Raw genomic sequence first — 15,915 nt, forward strand, 5'->3', positions numbered from 1 at the left:
AAGTTTTTATTTTATGCTGTTTTAAGATTTCCATATCAACAGGCTTGGGATTTTTGTGGTGTACAGAGTAGTACTATAGTAGAGGTTGGATTTGTTACAGAAGGCTTGTTCTCGATAAAGATGGATTTGGCAGTGCTGTGAGTTTGCACTTAACTATTTCCAATTTATATTTTTTCTTTGTAACTTTTCACTTTCTGTGAGGTTATGCCATGAAACAGCACAGTCCAAGCTCTTTCTCTGGTTCTGGAAAAACAGTGGAAAGTTTCCTCTAATGACCACTGGGGGTTTGACCACTTCCCACAGACTGCGATCCCCTAAATTGCACTTGGGCAGAAGGCAGGAGCTTTACAGCCCTCAGCAGGCAACTGCATTTCTTCTAATGGCTGAAAATAAGCAGTTAGCTGATAACACTGATAAATGACTGCCTTCTGGGAAGGGAGTGTGTATTATTTAAGAGACATTACCTGGACTGAATTATGAGTAGGGTGAGAAGACTCCTTTCATATGAATGGAACAAAAGGGCACATCTCTAAAGTTTTCTGTTCAGGATTTGTGCTCTGAAGGACTCGCCTTCAGCTTAGTGTGCTACAGTAAATGCAAGAATATTTCCTTGCCTCTTGCAGACTGCTTAAGGGGCAGGTATATGGAAAGAGGAGGAGGATGCATAGATATAATATTTTTATCATGTTTTTATTGTATGCTTGGAAGTAAGATTTTATAGAAGCTCAATTAAAAAGGTGGTTGCAAAAGCAATTGCAAGCAGAACTGAACTTTGGTCATAATTTCTTAAAGCAATAAGAATGCAGTTGCTTGGTTATATTTTGCTTTGGTATGATATTGGCGGAGGGTCACATCTGAGTCTAACTGCAGGTCTGGAATGTTCCCAAGATGCAGAGAGAGGTCTGAAATTTGCTTTTCATCCTTCCTCACTGTACTCATTGGAGCTATATCGCCAAGAGACTGTGGCTGGCAGACAGAGTGGGCCACCGATCTGACTGCACAGACAGTTGTTAAATCTGTGCACAGAGAGCACTGACACTGGAAATGAACTCTTTGAAATTTGCCCTCTCTCTCTGGTAGCAGACATTGACGAATATCAGTTTCTAGACTTGGGTGAAATTCAAATGGACAGCGTGATGAGACAAGCTATGCAACTAGGTTTAGACCGTTCTTAACATTTGCAGCACATTTTAGATTATTGATGGGCTTGTGACTTGGCAACCAGAGCTGTCTGTCAGTGTATGTAAGAATATGAGTCAAGGCTTTTTCATTATTTGCATGTTTACAAGAGCAGTTACTGTTCTTTACAAAAATAAGAGGTACTACATTGCTCATGGCTTCACCTGTTTTATTCCAGACACTGAGGCCCAGATAGATTGGGAAGAGTGGGGTCATATGATTTCATGGTAACATATTATGCGGTTTTCTGTCTCCAAGGCCACTGGGGATTGTTTTTAAAAATGCTGTCCGAGTGTCAGGAACTCTTTCTTCCACTCTAGCGCTTCATTTGTTTGTACTGCCTTTTCTTCTTCTTCGTTTGCTAAAGAGTTAATCATCCAGTTAAGGAAGCTCATTGAAAAGTTCAGATCTTTTCAGCAGTGTTCACCCTCCTGGGATGCACAAAATCCTGTTTATCTTCTGTCATTCAGCATCTTGGAATATCATCAAACAGAGCAGGATGATGGTCCTTGAGTTCTGGACAAAATCCAGATCTGACATCTATCCTTGAGAGAGGATTTTCATCAATTGCTTGAGGAATTCAAACAGTTAACCACAATTCTTCTCATGCTTTGTTCTACAGAAAGCTTTGTTATCAGCAAAGACAAATAATTCTGGTGCAGTGCTAGTCCTTGATTCTGAAAGGACTCACACATCTGATTAGGTTTCAGTGGAGCTGTTTGTGTATAAATTTAAGCAAGTATTTGTTACAGGACTGGGAACTATTGTGAATAAGATACATAGTACCCCTGGGATCTTTTGAAGAAAGGCACTATCTGTATCAGTCATATCAGATATTCTGGTTTTACATGAATGTTGCGGTTGTAGTCGATTCATTTTCTAATGTTTGGGGAAAAAAATGATACAAACTCTGGATAGCCTGAAAAGAGGATCAACATATTACAGGCTCTGAATGTAGATATTTCTTTAGCACAGCTGGCTGGCAGGTATATCACAAAGTCAAAGGTGGTGAGACCTTCTTTGTGTCAAGCTATTGTTTCCACGTGGATCACATATCTTTGAGAGCTGTATTCACACACACCACTTAAAAGTCCTTCCTGCTGATGGCTGCAGAGCTCAGAATTAGCTGGCTAGCTAAAAGCACACGACCTGGTTTTTCTTTTGTGCTGTCCACCACCTCTGGCTATTATTAGATTCAGACAAAATTGTCCAAATGTTGATAAGCGGTGAAGTTTTGTGGCCAGAGGAGAAACAGCGTGAAGAGCTTAAGCTTAGACAAGCTAGTCATAACAAAATAGCATTTACTCATTTCTTGGGAGGTAGAGCAAAAATAAAGGCTTGATTTCTCTCGATGCATTACAGAGATAGAAGAGAAAGCAGCTCTTTTCTCACTGGACCATTCAAACTCATCCATCCAGTCCTGGTATAACACAGTCCTCAATTTGTAACCCCATTTAAACACTGTGGGATGAACGCTGCATTCAGTAAGCTCACTAAGATGACCTTAAGCTTCTTGACATTCCTTGAAAAGTATCCCAGAGTCCAGCCAGATTCAAGTGGGTTCTCTGTTTTTTGGCAGTTGCGTTAGTAAATGTCAGTTCTTCAGACAAAGGCTGAAGTTTTGAGCTTTGCATTTGACTTCAGTTGAATCAAGATTTCACTCAAATTGGTCTAGAGGGTATGTTCTCTCTACATCATTGCTCCTACAAGCTAGCAGAAGTGTCTGTCCTCTTCCTGGAACGCTACTAGAATTTTCTCTCCGTATGGCATTTTTATACAGATTTGCCTGGTTTCTTTCTCCTTCATACTCAGACACCAGCTATTTGCCTACATACTGAGCAGTTTTATATAAGGCATCCAGAGTCCTGAGGGAATTGGCTGATGAAGTCACCAAGCCATTCTTGATGATATTCCTAGCAACTGGAAAAAATTTAATATAACAGCCATTTTTAAGAAGGGTAGGAAAGGTGACCATGGAACTACCTTCTTGTTAGCCTCAGCTCTGTGCTGGAAAATTCTCCCAGAAGCTACGATAAGTCATACAGAAGAGAAGGAGGTGATATGAGATAGCCAGCCTGGCTTCACCAAGGCACATCCTGCCTGACCAACCTTGTTGCTTTTTATGATTGTGTAACTGCATTGGGGAAGAGCCACTGATGTCATCTGTTTGGGCTTCAGAAAGGCTCTTGACATTGTCCCCCATAACATCCTTCTGTCTAAATTGAGACAATGGATTTGATAAGTGGTCTTTTTGAAGGATAAGGAACTGGTTGTGAGATCATACTAGCAATGTGTCCTTGCAGTCCGGATAGCCAACCATATCCTGGGCAGCATCAAAACAAGTGTGGTCAGCACATTGAGGGAAGTGATTTTGCCCTACTACTCTGCACTGGGGAAGACTCACCTGGAGTACTGCATCCAGATGTGGATTTCTCAGTGCAGGAGAGATGTGTGTGTCCAGATGAGAGCCACAGAAATGATCCAAGTGATGGAACACTTTCCTTATGAGGACAGGTTGAGAGAGCTGGGGCTGTTCAGCCTGGAGAAGAGAAGGCTGTAGGGAGACCTGATAGCAGCATTTCAGTGTCTGAAGGGAGGCTACAAGAAGGGAGGGGACAGACTTTTTAGCAGGGTCTGTTGTCACAGGACATGAGGAAATTGTTTCAAACTAAAAAGGAGGTAGATTTAGTTTGGATGTAGGGAAGAAGTTTTTTTTACAGTAAGAGTCATGAGGTACTGGAACACGTTGCACAGAGAGGTGATGGAAGCCTTGACCTCGGTGAGGTTCTAAGTCAGGCTGGACCTGGCTCTGAGCAACCTGATCTAGCTGTAGGTGTCCCTGTTCACTGCAGGGGAGTTGGACTAAATGACTTTTAAGGATCTCTTCCAAGTCAAAAGATTCCGTGACTCAATAATTATATAGAGCAGCTGCATTTAGCAAGACCGGTGGCTGGGCATCATCAATTTCAAGGAGCTGAAGAACATGGAGACTGAGCATTAGATGCATCTCACTAAATTATCAGCATTTACATCAGGGCTAGTGGTCTGCACTCTCACATAGACAATGGACAAAACTAGCTACTTCTACAGCATAACTCATCTAAGCTTGCAACTTCTACCTTAAAGGGAAATAAATCCAGAAAAGCCTATTTCTGTTCTTCTGTTCTGACTTAAAAGGAAGCCTAACCAAATAATTCAGATAGGAATACTTGTGTTGTCAACTTGTATTTTCAATAGACGAATTCAAATGATATGAGCAGAGCAGGAGTAAAGCGCCTTTTATCAATCAGTGTCAGCTTTGAAAATGCTGTTTAATGCTTCCCAGTTCACATTCCTGTTCTAGGATGTCCTTATGTCTCAACACTGGGCCATACTGCTTGGTAGGGTAAGCAGTGCAAAACCTCATAACCCTACTAACTGGAACAATTTTGTAGTCCAACTTGTATGTACTTGTATTAAAAGGAGTTAGTACTATATATTTTAAAGGCTTAGTTTTGCTTTATTTAATGACTGGTATAACTGGTGTATGTATAAGTGGAAGAGTAACTGCCAGGAACTATATCCATAATTCTCACATGATACTTATTTGTTCAGTGCTGTGAACTGGGAGCACTTGTGTACGTCACAGTGAAAGCCAATCAAATAGCTTTTGGATCAAAGTTAGAAAAATAAGATATCTTTGTAGCACAAAGAGTGCTATCTGTACAGTGCGGTAGTTTTAACTTCAGCAATGAGATTTTAAAAAAACATACTGAAGTAAAAAAAAAAAAACCCACAACTTCCTACCCACCACATACTGTTCTTTAAGGGTCAAAAGTGCAAAAGTGAACTCTGAGAGCAGCAGAAGTCTGCCTTTGTGCTGCATTGCGCTTGGAACATGTTCTCATTAGAAGGAAAAGAGATCCATCTGAAGTAGGATGTCAGCTTAACTTTCCTCTTTCCCACATACTCATCTTTGAACAGAGAAGGATTTTTTTTTATTATTACTATCAAAGTCCCTCAGTATCATAGTTTATGAGAAACTTCATGCAAGTTTAAAACCTATTTCAGTTTCTTCTTGCTGCTGACACTTACACGAAGCAGGTTCCTTCATTATTTAATCCCTGCTTTCTGACAGCAATGTCTGACTTTTTTTTTTTTTTTTTCTTAAACTGCTTGATTGTGGTGCTCCACTTAAAACCCTGGTGTTGTAGTTTTGGTTTTTGGTTTTGTGGTTGTTACTGTTGTTTGTTTTTGTTGCTCTTTTTTTGTTTTTCTGTTTTTATTTTTTGAGATTAACACTAAGGGCAACTCAGCAAATTCCGAAAACAATTCCCTTAGCAACTCACCTTTCCACTTAGATGCTGAGGCATTTAATCCTGGTACATAATGGCATACCACAACCAGATGTACGTTACATACCTGGTGAAACAGCAGCCGTGGGTGGTAAAAGGGATGGATCTCAGGAAGTGAATGTTCTGTAGGCATTCTTGTTGCGGAACACTGTAAATAATTATATGGACTGATAAAGGAACGCTCTCATTTTTGTCAGAAAAATGAAAACTGAGTTCATAACATATAGTCACATGACTAATGATGTTATTATCCATCTCCCATTGAGGGCTTAGTAAAAACTCCCTTTTATTGTTTATTGTAAATAAGCAGGTGGTGGTGATTTGGGGTACAAAACATTATTGTCACACGCAAAATGTCTTCCAGTAGCAGGAGGAAAGAATGGTTTTAAATTAAACATTAAAAGCATGTTATATTTAACAAAAATAATGATGGAAGAATCAAGAGCAACAATCCTATCAGTATGAAAAGCCTCAAAGTCTGAAGTTCTGGCAATGTTTTAAAGCAAAGAGAGATAATACATACTTTAGATTACTCAAATGCAGTGGATTAGAAAATCAGTGGACTCTCTGATTTGCAGCAGTAGAGTTTTGCTTTTTTGACCTTATTTTCATGTTAAAAGTCCAAATACGTGATTTTGGGGGGAAGGTCTAGCTGTAAGCCACTTTTGGTGGCTCTTGTTGCACAGTTTACATCTGAAGTGCAGTACTGTAAGTTTTTAGTATTTACTTTCAGCTGACTTTTTCAACCAAGGTGATGAAAACAGTTGATTTGCACCTTCAGAAGGATATGTGCCATGGGCTTGCTGGTACTCCGTGTTGTAACTCAACTCCCTGTCCCATATGCATGCACACAAAGGAAAACCCCAAACAGTGAAGCTCAACAGACTGACTTCAGTCCTGAACAGTGGTGTTCACACAATGGTTTCTTGCCAACAAAAAAAAAATCGAGTTAGACTCAAGCCCTTGGCTACTCTAGAGTAAAACAGGGTCTAGATGTCTCCTGGATGACTTTTGTTACAGATGCTGCATTTTCTAGAAAGCAGGGAATGTCTGAAAAGCATGGGTAAGTAATACCTGGAGCATTTGCCCCAGAGCTCTACCTTGTCTCCTTGCCACTGGCATAAACTCTGCAGCTGGGCCATGACTGTCAGTGCCTCTCAGAATGCTTCAGGACTTTCCCTTGCCCAAAGCAGACAAGTTGTCATAGTTCTAGGAGGCTTTGAGTCAGAGCCTTTCCTGGGCAACCACCACACTTTCATGCAGACTCTTCAGCCAACGGAACTGTTAGAAATAAATCCTCCTGGAGAAAGCTGACCTCAGCAGCCCTCAGTGCTCTCTGGCATCTGCTGCTCTGGGGTCCTGGTGGCAGTGGGCCGCAGCTCCAGGGCCATGGAGGAGGTCTCCCTGTCAGTGACAGGGAAGCTGCAGCTCTAGTCTTCATGGCAGAGGCTAATTATGAGGAACTCCCACTGCACCAGCCCCATCCACATGCTAGACCCTACAAGCAGTTATTTCTCTTAGTGCTGCTTCTGTATCTTCTTAGCCAGAACACTGAACTTCAAGGTGTTGAGTTTAGGTATGTTTGTAAGCTAATGCCAGAAACGCTCTGGCATTGTCTCCTGCAGAGCTCATCAGAACGTGTTGGAAGAAGGGGTAGACCTGGGCGTAACAAGGCAAACTCTGCTGAGGCTTGTGCAGTTCCCCTGGTAGGATAGACTGACCCTGAAAGAGGGAGGAGACAGAGGGTAGGCAGCCAAGGCAAACCGACCTGCGCTGCAGCTAATTAACTCATTATGGAGGAAGGTTGCTTGTGGCAACTTAGGCTTTCAGGCAAAGGATAAAAGCCACTAGCCTACCCAGAAAGGTCTCTCAAGCATGAGCCTTGTATTCTCTTGAGGTGGGACGGTGCTCCCTTCAGCTGTTTTCACCTAATTAAACTCCAAATGAAAGCAAACTACTGGAGGGGAGCAGGAAAGCTGGAGTTTGTCCAGGTAAATATCGGCAGGTAACAGCTGCAAGTGATCTTGTGCTTCTTTCTCTGGGAATGGTTCACAAATTGTATTTGCAGGCTTCACCTCACCCACATCTTAAATGCTGCTGTCTCAGGGGAAATATGGTGGCTATTCAATAGTGCTCAGCAATGACACAAAGCAACTTAGGGCAGGAAAGAAGAGAAGAACGCTGTATTAAATTAAAACTGCACAAAGCAAAATTTAGGGAGACAGAATGTCATTACCCAAACTGAACTGTGGCCAAGGCACTAACACCTTTAATAATGAAAAAAAAAAAAAAAAAAAAAAGGAAAAAAAAATGCTGTAAGAGCCATCAAAATCAGAAAGAGGCCTTGCTTTCAGTCTGTCTTCTGAAGGATGGCACCTCAAGCAGCAAAGTGCCCATTAGCACCACGCTGAGCTATTGATTCAGTACCTCCTAAGAAGAAAGAAGGCCACCTACTGAAAAATATGCATGATTTAAGCTAAAAAATGAGCTACTTTCATTGTGAAATACAGAGTTCTCATAGCAGTGTTTCCCCAGAAACACACCATAGCCAAAATAATAGTTTGCACTTCACCTCCAAAGAATTTCACAAAGGTCAGCCTCTAGAGCCAAATGAATGCATTATTTAGTGACTTTGCCATTTTATTGCAGAATATTTCATTGGATTTGTTTTTACAACCAACTATTTCTGTTCGTGCTAAAAGGAAGCGTCACTAAATCCCCATTTTTACTGCGGTTGGCAGAGAAAAGTATGGCTACCAACGATGGAATGCTTAGTTGTCCTTGAATTTTAGCAGCTTGTAATTTCTTTGGGCTCCTTATTAAAAGTTGCATGTTGCCATCTAGTTCTTGTTCAGTGAAATGGTCTCTATGCATCTGAATCTTTTGTATTTATTTCCTAGCTGGACAAGACAGCTTTCCTGAGAGCATGCTAAATGATTTGTAATATACAAATTGAGGAGTAGAAATTTAATGATGTCCCTTTTATGAATAAATACTGTTAAGCACTTGCAAAAATATCTAGTTCTGTTAATTCTTTGTGGGCAGCAGCTTCTACTGCTCTTATGTGTAATTTGCCCCTTAGAGCCAGTGCATCCACCAATATGCTTTTATGGGTATCTGCAGTAAAACATAACATTTCAGAGGAACAGATTACATAGCAGCATCACTATGCAGGACTTGTATGGTTTTGCTCCACAGTTAAGGCTGAGACTGACTTTCCATCATAAGTGCAATAAACACAGACCCCTTCAAGGGATAGGACTCAAAATCCCAAAACTTATTGAAGTGTTAAATGTTCTTTCAGAGTTTTTTTTTTTTCCTTGTGACTTAATCTAAAACGCAGTTCTAAAAACTTCTGTGGGGCTGAATTATAGAGTTTAGTTTAGGGCGGCCCTGAAAGATGATGCCACCAAATGACTAAGAATTGTGTGTTGTTAGCAAAGGAAAGCTGGGGCGCTTGCTTTTCCTTTGAGGAATTTGAAGACTTAATGATTACAGCTGAAAATACACAGATTTTTTCAGACTTTTGTTTCTAAGGGTGCAAGCAGCATCTTATAGGCTGGGCTATTAAGCACTGTCTCGGGAAAGGAGGGGGTTTCTCACTATCCTGGGCCTTATTTTACATGCAGAAATTTACATTGAGTCAAAATGAATTGAGAATATAACAAATACAGCCAGCACATACCTACAATATCTGAGGGAAAAAGTCTTCAATTAAAAGCAGGTTGTGGGTTGTTTTCTTTACACGTGTCGGCTTGCATGGGTCCTGAATAAGCAGATACCATTAAGAACTCCTTTTTGTATAGATAGTGCAGTATTTGTAATTTATCATGGGTGAGACGTTTCACCCTCTGTAAGACAACAATTCCTGAACTTTTAGTAACTCTTGTCAATGTTAGTTACATTTCAGAGTCCTTAGCTATGGTCCCTCCATGGAAAGAAACATCGGCTTTTTAAATCAAATATTTGCTTTATGAATATAAAATGAGAGAAAGCCTTTCTCTCAATCAGGTAGGAATTTAACTAATTCCAGCCTGCTTAGTGATCACACTATGAACCACAAAAATATGCATTTTCAATTTCTTATTAGTCATACTGCATGTAGTCTTCATTAAGATCCCATATGTCACCAACTATGCAAGCATCATTAAACAATGAGTGAATACATCCACATTTGCAACTCTCCTTTGCCAATATCATGCAATTAGAGTGTGTGTATAGAAAGAAAAATAATGATCTGATCTAGATGGAGATATGCATGCACAAGATGAGTCTAGATCCCAGTGTTATCATTGCTTTGCTGGGGGGTGGGGGAGGAGCTGCTGACTGCCAAAGACAAAATGCAGGCATTTGTATGTAGCTCTGGTTCAGGATAACTTAGCTGGCTTGTCATCCAGTGGGAACCTATCCCAGACCTCCACATTTCTCTCCAGTATGAGGCTATCTGCATAAGCTTAAGGAGGATGCTGTAGGATCACATCTCTGGGCTTTTTCATCCCACATTAGCACATGAAGGCCTGCAGGTCCCCAATGATCCTTGCTCTTGATTTTGTGCAGCACTGTCATGCATGAGTTCTACCAAAGACATCTAGAGGTGACTGAGCTTTGAACTGCGGCTGCCACGCAAAGTGGCTGCAATATGGCCCTGAACTGCTGATGCTATACTTTATAAAGCTCTTGCATTAAAAGGTGATGCCAAAAATTGAACCTAAATTGGATTGCTGGAGAGGACTTTTCACATTTGAGATTAAAGAAATCATAATCTTTCACTGAAGTACTGAAGTAAAGAATACGTTATTGAAATGCGTGCATAACAGAAAAGAAGAAAAATGAGGGTGCAAAGTCATTTTCATACCTAGAATAATTGGGTTGCTTCTAAATGTAACTTCAGCAATTAGTTTTGTGATTCATCTTGAAATTAAAATATTTTTTCCCAACATATGCAACTATGCCATGGAAACATTGTGGAATTTGTAATTGTTAAATTACAGATTACCTAGCATTAATGTCCCCTTTTCTTAATATGTTTGGGTCTGAGATAGCTTTGAACAAGAGTGAAAAGCCCAGGATGACAGAGGAAGATGATGGCCAGAAGAAGTGTTTGTGTTTCTGGCCATTCAGAAGAGATAGGAGAGAGAATTCCCAGCCTCCTGATGAAACACCAAAGCCCAACCTTTGGAGAATACCTTTTCATCAACAGCCTTTCAGAAAGGCTGTTACAGTTCCAAAGTTTATTTACATATTGCCATCATTCTCAGCACCACCCCAGGATCGCCAAGGCTATTCCATACCTGAAAAGTAACCCTAATTCAGCTAAAATCCTCACTCTGTAATGAGGAAATCACCACCATTTATCTGACTTTCGGTGTTTCTGCCATGACTGTTGATTTGATGCATCGCATTTTCAGATACCGTGGTGATGAGAACAGAAACAACAAATACATTAAGATAAGTAGTATCCAGACCGGTATTTTATTCAATCTTTTCCAGTCTGTTCAGTCTGATTGATGCTATTACTGGCTTCAGCTCAGCCTGCTGTGATGGGGTGCACAATCAGCAGGCTTCTCACAGTAGTTGTATCAGCAGGAATAAGCACTCCAGTATCCGCCACAAATTAACATTTAAAAGAAATCCTTCCTAGTCTCCTTTCTGATATTTTGTTTCTTTTCATAACCAGCAGAAATGTAAAGGGCTTCTGTCATCTTGTTTTCCCATTATGAAGAATTCTGAAGAAAAATCTATTTATTGCTTACTCTTTTACTGGATGTTATTCCCAGCTGCTGTGTAATCATTAAGTGAGCTTTAATTTAACAAGTATGCTGCTCTTAGCACATTTTTACTTATGTAGTAGTAAATTAAGTATAACAGATTATAACTGTTCTCCATCATTTAGCCATAAGCGAAACTTCCTTTAAATATCTTTAAAACTAAACCTGTGTGTTTTCACAGCACTTGCTCCCCACTTAATCTCATTTGTGATCACAGGTGAAACAATAGCCATTTCAAGGATTATTTTTCAAGCTGAGAGTCAACATTCCAGTTCATTTGCTTCCTGTTTACTGGGAAGAAAGCTGCACCAGCTGAGGTATGTCACCTCGTTTAGATGAGCGAACTTCAGGCACAGAGATGGGAACACATCATGGGAATTCCCAGTGATTTGCTTCACTGTCTCCATTTCAAGCACCTTTACCACAAATTCTACTTTGGTAGTAATCTGAAACTTCTCTCTGAAAGATTGCAGTGCCAATGGCCATGTTCCAGAAATACAGCAACCAAACCCAGTGCAAACCTGATTTCTAGAGGAGCTCTCACCTTTTATCTGCAGCATGCCAAGTTCTTACATTAACCCAAGCCTCTTTGCTTGTCTATATGGAGAAAACTCCTTGTGAAGGACTGTCACTTCTCTGTCTGCTATCTAGAAATGTATAGAACTGACTACGAGTAACTAGAATAGCCACTACAGTCATTTCTCCAGAACAATGGTTCTATTTAACTTGAATTTTCTCTAGGGCTTTTCACTGATCCTTTAAGATAGTGCATGTCAGAGTAAAATTCTGCTTACAGAAAGCTTGCTCTGCCCTCACCCTTTGAGGTGCCCACAGCACCTCACAGATATCCCTATATAGCCTGCCCTTCCTTTGAAGTTGTTTTGATTTTGTTTGTTTGCTTTTGAAAGGGGAAAAACAAGAAGGACATGAAAAATGACTGTTATTCTCCTGTCCTTAGCAAAATAGATAGATAGACAGACAGACCTTGTGCTTGTATTTTCATTTCTTTAAAACCACATTTGAAGATTTAACTGTAATGGCCCCTTGTCAGTATTCTCTCTCAGAAACGGTCTTCCAAATCCTTGGCATCTATTTCTCTGCCAGTTTGTGGGGCTGCAGGTCTCCAGGAGGAATTGGCAGAGAGCAAGCTAGCCAAAAGAGCCTAGGGGAAGTAGACACAGGAATGTTAAATAATGTAATTATGCATGAAGTGTGCCCTCCTTCTTTTCCAATAAGTCCATATGCTCTTTTAAATACACATAACGATGGCATTAGCCAGGGAGTCATCCACGGTTTCTCTCAGCAGCCTTAACTGAATCAGAGCTGCTCCCCTGGCAGCTGCCACCTGCCCCAGCTCAGCAGAAGGAAACCGCAATCCCATCGGGCAGCTGCAGGCACAGGACAATGGCAATGTGAGCAACGCTTTCAGTAGTAGTTTTTCACAGGTAAGCGACTTCACTTTACCTTTATACCCATTATCCAAAAGCCATGGCTGGTGCAATCACTAGAAAATAGCACAAAAAATATTGTCTGATGACTTGTGCATACAGTGACCTTAATATATGTCTGCTTTTCTTCTCGAGGATTTATCTTTGTCAATTCATAACATTAAATTGTTCTTATTTCAATTCTTACTCAATTCTGATAACATCTTATATTTTCAAATGTAAGGATTTGTGAATGGAACTCCTTAGAGTTTGGAGAGAAAGGCATGAGTCTTCTGTCTAAGACAAGTGCTTTTACACCTGCATGTCCATAACCTTGCTTTCAGTTCAGGTGCCATCCCTGTTCATCATCTTGCCCCAGTGTTCAGGCTACGCCCAGTCTTTCCATGTGAAGACCTCACAGAAATTGACACTGTTCAACAGCAGCCTGACTGATGTATATTACGCTTGAAGTTTGAAAGATTGACTTCTTCAAGACAGCCTAATATCCGTGTTAGGGACAAATTCCCTCTGTAATGATGCTTGTTTTATGGTGTTGTGAAAACATGCACATCCCTTAGTCTTTCACACTGCTATCCAGATGTCAGGGAGTTCTAGCAGCAGAAATGCAAGTGGCTACCAGTTCCCCAGTAAGATCCTGTGCTATGACTCTGATAGTAAAAATTGAAAATTTCACCATATACATAACATTAAAAGCATGTAGGATAAATTATGAAAAAGAAAATAGAAAGGGAAGTAGCTGAGCTAACACCTTAACTAAAAGGAGGAAAAAATAAGGCCTAAAAAGCAAATCTGTGTGCTGTGTTTTCATCAAATATTAACTTCATCCCAAGAGGTGTTCATTATCCAGATGAAAATATTTGGCTTATTTATCAGAGTGCAGAAGCTTACATTGAGCTGATAGTTCTGAATGCAGTCATCATGAAATGGCTGGTATACATCAGAGACACTGAAAGCGTGGATTGATCGGAGCCTTACGTTCAGCTGCGATCCTAGAAACCCTGGAAGTGTGCATTCAGCTTCTCACACTGCATTTCGTTAGCACTTCAGTGACATCGGGGCCTTTGCTGGTGTTTGATTCCTCGTGTGCACAACGTGGCTGATATCAGATTGCAAATAGAGATAAATGTAAATTGCTTTATGAACTGTTATTATTACAACCAAGTTCCGCTATTAGCTAGGTCTAAATGTTTTCATATATTCCACACCCATGTTGCCCTTTGAGATTTTTAACTGTTGTTTTCTTGTACATTAATAATTTCCTCGTATAATTGTTCCCAAGAGAATGAGCTGAAAGAATTATGAATTAATTTGCATCTCCTTAATGTACTAATAAACTTCCCAAGAAGAAAATTTCACTCCATCCAGGTGGAAACCAATCACTTTAAATCAAAGCTTACTGAATTTCAAAGAGGTGGTTTTTTTTATATTTTTTCAAGAAGTTGCCAAAGAACAGTACCCTGCATGTTAAAAGTAATTGGAAAGCAAAAGCGGCAGTTTTAGTAAAAGCCCCAAGTCATTTTTTGCTGCAGTACGGAGCTCAAAAGCATTTAAGAAAATGATTATTTGTTCTATTTAAGGAAAATGAATAGCAGTTTCTTGGAGGTTGAGTGGCCTCTTGCCATCAATGTAGACTTCACCTCTCTACTGAAAAATTTTGAAACTGCTCTATCTTCTCTTATTATTTGATGCAAATAAATAATTCGTACCACAGACTCCAAAACGCATCAAGAAAAATAAATGTTCTTTTACGTGCAATTTATTCAAACAGAATCTTCAGTGAACAAAATGTCCCGTGTCTCTATTCATTTAGAACAGGACCTTGCTCATCCATTGCCAGGTCCTTGCTCACCCAAGCACTCATCTTCATCTCTCTTTGAGCACTTGAGTAACCAAAGCACTGCTCCTGAGCAACTAAAGCAGCAGTCTGAGTGCATGCTTTAAATTCAAAACATTAGGGGGCTGTTTCAACTAGTACTGTAGTTACCATCAGCTTAAGCGATTTACTGAACTCGGGATTTGACATTCAAGTTTATAAGCCTTCACATATTTTAACAGTCATTAAATTCAGAAATAGAAATGAATGCTGTCGCCCTCATTTTCCGTATCAGATGTCAAACATATAATCAATGAAAAATACATGATTTCATATCAAACTGGCTCTCCAAATTCTCTTTGCACCACTCCATGATATCTAATGTTAAATACTTACATTAGGCACCTAATAAATGTGAGTTTGTCATGTAAATAGCAGGAATAAATTCAGTCCAAAAGACCCCTGTGGTGTGCCAGGAGAGAGACCTGGAATGCTAGAGACAGTGCTGCCAGGAAGTCAAAATAGTTTTCTTCTAATTTGAAAAGCTTCAATGGCAAGATTTACCCTAAGGAGAAATTGCACTAACCACAGATTTATTTATTTTCTGGCAAGGAACACAGTCGTGTGAACCACTGATAGAGATGTCATTTTCTGCAGAAGGATGCCAGATCTGTTGCGTCAGAGGCTTAAGTTTCAAAATTCACCATGCCCATAGTTTTCAGTGGAGCAATGGGCTTGTTGCAGCTCATGTGGCTTTTCGGGACTGCATTGAGCTAAACCTAAGTGTTTCACTCTCTTCTTTCAGGCGACTGGCAAAGCAGAGTGTCCAGATGAAAATACCTCACGTGATATTTCCTGGAAGACACATAAGTGGTGATCCTCGTTCCTATGCAAGACATGAAATCCCTTCATAAATCATTTACCTGTAAGTACAGCTGACTTAATTCTTCGGTTTCTCCTACAAGACTTGAGGAGGGAAGCGTTAGTCTCTTTGGGAGCAGTCAGACCAGCTTTACCCCAAAGCACTGCAGCTGCTCATCACCATCCCTTACGCCCTGGCAGCAGCCCTTGATTGGATATGTCACTCCAGGGGGCCCATAAGGCTGGGGAAGCAGCAAAAGGGCCAATCCCTCACCCAGATCTTGCCTGGAAGGCAGCACCTGCACCCTGCCCTGCTGACCTCAAACATCCCTTCGGGATCCTCAAAGTCCCTACACAGGTGGAGTCTTCTGCTCCTGCACAATTTAACCTTCCAATATCCATCCAGCTTGTTCTGGCCCAGGTAACTAGAAGATATCCAGCAAATGCAAAACCTGCTGTAGGTGAAAACACAGACTATTGAAATTAAAATCACGGGAGAATTTTATGTCAGT

The sequence above is a fragment of the Lagopus leucura genome, unplaced genomic scaffold, assembly GCF_019238085.1.
Source record: "Lagopus leucura isolate 7727_CA_CO unplaced genomic scaffold, USGS_WTPT01 Super-Scaffold_739, whole genome shotgun sequence".
Taxonomy (NCBI): Eukaryota; Metazoa; Chordata; class Aves; order Galliformes; family Phasianidae; genus Lagopus; species Lagopus leucura.